Genomic DNA, 5,681 nt, shown 5'->3' with positions numbered 1-5,681 from the left:
GCGGTTGGCGCAGGATAGGGCAGGGTTTAGAGCTGTTGTGCATAGGGTCGCTATGAGTCGGAAACGACTCGATGGCACATAACAACAACAACAACAGCATTAATTACAATGAGTCATCAGACTGTTGTTAGGAGAGGCCAGGCTTTAGAGAAAGACATCGTGCTTGGAACAGTGGAGGGTCAGCAAAGAGAGGAAGACCTCAACGAAATGTATTGACACAGTAACTACAACAATGCCACAGTGTAGGTTCAGATCCAGTGTTCATAAGGTTGCTGTGAGTCCTATTCAACTTATGGCACCTGAAAACAAGAACACAAAACCAACATAATAGGATATAAATAATTTTTGCAATGATTTTAGTCTAAGTGTCTAATATTTATGCAATTAACATGATTTACTCAAAGAAAAATTAGAGGTTTATAAATGTGGTACGACATAATACCATTGATTAATGTTTCCTTTAGTATAAGAATGGTAAATATAAATTATCTCATCTGAAAATATTTTTACTTTTTGATTATTTATTTCTCATGAAATAATTCTTTAAAAAAATTGTGATCTGAGTTATAATCCACAAAGTAAGTTGGTTTTCCATTCATTCATGTCCTTGAGTTGAGTATGATTCATAGCAACTGTGCCCTGTGCCTACCTTACAATCTCTGACACACTTAAGCTCATTGGTACACTCACTGTGTCAATTCACCTAGTTGAGAGTTTTCTTCTACCATCCTTCCACCTTTCCCAGCATGATATCCTTCTCCAAGGAACAGCCTTTCATAGCAATATGCCTAGTATGTGAGACAAAGCTTTGCCATCCTTGATTCAAAGGAGCAATCTGGCTTCACCTTTTCCAAGATGTATCTATTTGTTCTTTTGGCAGTCCATAGGATATTCAGTACTCTTCTCCAACATCATAGTTCAAAGACATTCATTTTTCTTCTGTCGTCCTTATTCATTGTCCAGCTCTCAGAAGAATAGCAAGTGATTAAAAAGACCATAGTCTGTATCAGGTGCATCTTAGTCCTCAAATTATGCCATTGCTCCTTAGCAATTTTTTTTCCTCCTAAGTAATTTGAAAGTGTCCCTGACTACAGATTTCCCCAGTGCAATATGTCTCCTGATCTTCTGATGTCTGGTAATAAATGTATTGATTGTGGATCTAAGTAAGATGAAGTTGTTGACAGTTTCAGTCTTTTCTCCATCTATAATAATGTCATTGAGGGGTCCAGTGGTTAGAATTTTTGTTTTCTTGATATTGAGATACAATCCATATTAAAGGCTTCAGTGTTTGACCTTCTGCAGCAAGTCATTCATAGCCACTTTGTTTTAAGATACTGTAATATTTTTAGTATAACTGCATTTACCCCGTCTCTTCCCTGTGATTTTTGTTTCAATGATCCCTCTATTCCACTACTTTTTGCCTTCTGAGTTTTATCCCTGGGAAAATATTGTTATTTTGATGTTGGGGAGTTTGTTGTTCTAAGGACTGAGTGCCTGTCTGGTGTTATGGAGCTTACCTTTCATTATGACTTTTCTAGCGTTGCTTGAATGTGGATGACTGGCCACGTGAATGAGCAGGACTATGTGAATGGGGCATGCTGGCCTATCCACAAAGAAACTGGCTAGCTGCTATTCCACAAAAGGAGTGGCCAGTCTCAACAGTCTACAAGAGGATTAACTACTCTTTTCAATAATTTGGCCAACACTAGCTGCAGAGATGGGATTTTTCCCTTGTGAGTAGAGGGGAAAGAGATCTTTCCCACTCTGGTAAAAAAGAAGTAATAAAATGAAGAACACATTTTAAGACAACAGCAGCAGCAGCAACCATGGCTGAACTAGAGACCTGATGTGAGACGAGACTTTGAGGGGAGCCAATATTGGCAGGATTGAGAACTTAGGAACATATAGAGCTGTGAGGCTTGAAGCTGAAGTGCCTACATGCATATTTTGGGAGCTGTCTTAATTGTATTCCATTATTAATCTGGATTCTAACCTGTTTACTTCCCCAATATGGTTCTGTGAGCTATTACATGGGGTTTTGAGTCCCCCAAATCTGTAAAGATTATGTTGAGATGAATAGAAAGAGGTATGGGAGTGTGAGGGAGATGTCTGACTTCATTGGATTTGGTTTTGAATTATTGATGCTGTGAACGGAGATAGTTCCCCTCTGTGAAGTTGATAAAGGTCAGACATGGCTGTCCCTTTGTGGCTCTTGCTCTTTTTACAGGTATTATACATCACCTAATAAGACTGTTTTTGTTTGGTTGAAAGTTGTGCCACACGATTTTAAGCTTGTTCTGGCTTTGATACCCGCCTCTGTTGGAGCAGTAAGCCTGCCTATTTTCTGTGTCTTTGAGCTATGTTCCAAATTTTTCACTCACTCAGCCTCAAGTCTTCTACTGTCATGTCTTTTAGAGTAGTCATCAATGAAATCCAGGCATCATCTAGTTCATCTAGTTTCAGGACTATGGAGGTTGAGGTTATAGTGGTTCATTAATCCTTTAGACCAATTGTTTTTATGCATCTGTGTTATTCTGGCTGAGTGAGACCAACAGTTGCTTCTCAGAAGGCTTGTCTTCAGTTTTAAAGGGATAATAAAGGGATTCATAGGAACAGAATTTCATACTGATGATGCTTTCATCAGAACTTTAAAACTTCCCTCTTATTGTTTTCTTTTGCGAATTCATCTAGAAGTTTTGTTTCTCAAGTTCTTTCATGATTTTTAAATTTTGAGTGATATTCCATCATATGGATAGACCAGTTTCCCTATCCATTTGTTTGTTGATGAACACTTGGTCTGCTTCCATCATCTTGCTATTGTGAATAATGCTTCAATAAACATAAGGTGCCTTCATTTGTTTGTGCCACATCTCTGACTTCTTTAGGTTATGTCCTCAGTAGTGGAATAGCTGGATAAAAGAGTATTTTCCCCCCCAACTTTTTGAGGAAACATCAGACTGCTTTCTATATTGGTTGTACTCTCTTACATTCCCACCAGCAGTTCATGAACGTTCCAATTTCTCTGCATCCTCACCAGCATTTGTTGTTTGCTGTAGTGTTGATCTTTGCTATTCTAGTTGAGGTGAGCTTATATCTCATTGTTGTTTTGATTTTCATCTCTCTAATAGCTAATGAGGGAGCTCTGGTGGCCTAGAGGTAAGAATCTGTGCTGCCTTCCTAAAGGCATGTGGTTAAAATCCACCAGCTGCCCCAGGGGAGGATGGGTAATCTCGTGTGCAATTCACTGCTTCTGAAAACCTGCTGAAGAGTACGATATGGGTTGGTTCTGACTTGACAGCACACAACAACAATAATACATAGTGATCTTGAGCATTTCTTCATGTGTTTATTTGCCATCTGAATATCTTCTTTGAGGAAGAGTCTTTTCATATCTTCTGCTCATTTTGTGGTTGGATTATTTGTCTTTTTCTTGTAGAGGTGCTAGAGCGTTCTATAAATTTTAGATATGAGTCTTATCAGAGATGAATTTTTTTCTCTAGTCTGTGAGCTTTCTTATTATTCTATTGAAGAATGTTTTTTGTTACAAGCAAGGATTTGATTTTTAGAAAGTCCGTCTATTTTATCCTTTCCTTATTGTGGATTTTGATATGTTTGAAGGTCTATTTACTACACAACATGGATAAGTTTAGAGGATATTATTATGAGTGAAAGAACTCTGTCATAAAGGAACAAAAACTAGAAAAGACCACTGTTTTGAAAATGGGATAGGTACAGGGGAAGGGAGGTGATAGGGAGAGCTGGAAAAGAATGGATAGATAAGGAATGTTGAATTGGAATAGGTGAAGAGAAGGTCAATATGAAATGAATGGATGATAGACATTATTTATATTGCAATTAACAATCTGAAACAGTACATATATTATGGTTTGAAAAGGAGGGGAAAGGGGTACCATAACAAAACAAAATGTGTATGAATGAATAAAAGAAAAAAACCATTTCTTTGTAAGCTTTGATTCAAATAACAATTTAAAAAGTTTTGTTTTCAATCTTTTGAGTGTAATTTGCCTTTTATCTCAGCTACTGTTATGATTTGTGTGTCTGTGTGTGTGTTAGGTGCTCTCAAGTTAAGTATGACTCATAGTGACCCTATGAACACCAGATCTGACACTGTCCTATCCCATGCCATCCTCACAGTGTCTGACACACTGAAACCCATTGCTGCTGTCACTGTGTCAATCCATCTGGTTGAGGATCTTCCTCCCCTTTAACTCCCCTCCACCTTTCCAAGCATGATGTCCTTTTCCAAGGAATAACCTCTCCCAGCAACATAGGGAGGGAGCTCTGGTGGCCTAGTGGCAAGAAGCTGAACTGCAATCCCAAAGGCACGAGGTTCAAGTTTCATCCGCTGCTCCGCGGGAAAAGGATGGACAATTTCTTCCTGTGCGATTAACTACCTTTGAAACCTCACTGGAGGGTCAGCTGTGGGTTGGTTCTGACTCCACAGTAAACAACAATAACAGTAACATAGGGAGCTCTGGAGGTCTAGTGGTAAGAAGCTGTGCTGCAATTCCAAAGGCACATGGTTAAAATGCACTAGCCACTCTGCAGAAGAAGGACAGACAGTTTCTTCCTGTGTGATTAACTGCCTCTGAAAGCCCACTGGAGGTTCAGCTATGGGTTGGTCTGATTATACAGTACTCAACAAATTCTGAGATAAAGAATCTCTAGCAAACCTTGGAGAATAGGAAGAATCAGATTTTCAGAATCATTGTTAGGATAATGAAGATGATTTTGAAGAAAAAAAAATAAAAGTCATATAAATAAATAAGAAAAGAGATATAACAAAATAAAGTGCTAAAAACTATCTTAGTATCACAGAGGAGGCCCAGTTAATGGGTTTAATTGATAAGTACTTTAGGACAGAAGTACTAAATATCCTCAAATACTAAAGGGAAATATTAATGAAGAGCAAAGTAAATCAAGAAGATGACATAGGAGCAAAATAAAAACATAATAAAAGGAAATAATAAAAAATGACAAAAAGAATTGCCATCTTTTTATTTGATGTGAGTAGAGGCTTTTGTGATAGATATTTCCCACTATTCTCTGCTTGGGGTATCAAATACACCTTTAATGTTCGATTACATTATTTACTTAAGCTATTCTTGGTAATTTACTTAAGTTATACTTGGACCAAGAGGCAGTCGTCAGAACAGAGCAGGGCAACACTGCATGGTTCGAAATTGGGAAGGGTGTACGCCAGGGATGTGCCCTATCTCCATACCTTTTCAATCTGTATGCAGAGCAGATTATCCGAGAGGCTGGGCTCTATGAGGAGAAATGTGGCGTTAGGATTGGTGGACGATCTATCAACAATCTGTGTTATTCAGATGACACAATCCTGCTCGCTGAAATTGAGGAGGACCTCATGCACTTACTGCACAGGGTCAAGGACTGCAGCCTTCAATATGGACTGAGGCTCAATGTCAAGAAGACAAAACTTCTCACCACTGGACTAATTGGTAGCATCAGGATGGATGGCAAAGAGATTGAGATTGCTTCAGTTTGCTCGGCTTCATGGTCAACACTCTTGGCACCAGTAGCTAGGAAATCAAAAAACGTATTGCGATGGGAAAGTCTGCAGTTAGGGACCTCTCTAAAGTACTCAAGAGCAGCGGTGTCTCTCTGGAGACTAAGGTGCGCCTGATACAGGCCATGGT

Source organism: Elephantulus edwardii, unplaced genomic scaffold (assembly GCF_000299155.1).
Source record: "Elephantulus edwardii isolate Elephantulus edwardi_28Jun2011 unplaced genomic scaffold, EleEdw1.0 scaffold00044, whole genome shotgun sequence".
Lineage (NCBI taxonomy): Eukaryota > Metazoa > Chordata > Mammalia > Macroscelidea > Macroscelididae > Elephantulus > Elephantulus edwardii.
The sequence above is the reverse complement of the archived record's forward strand: the minus strand, read 5'-3'. Positions refer to the sequence as shown.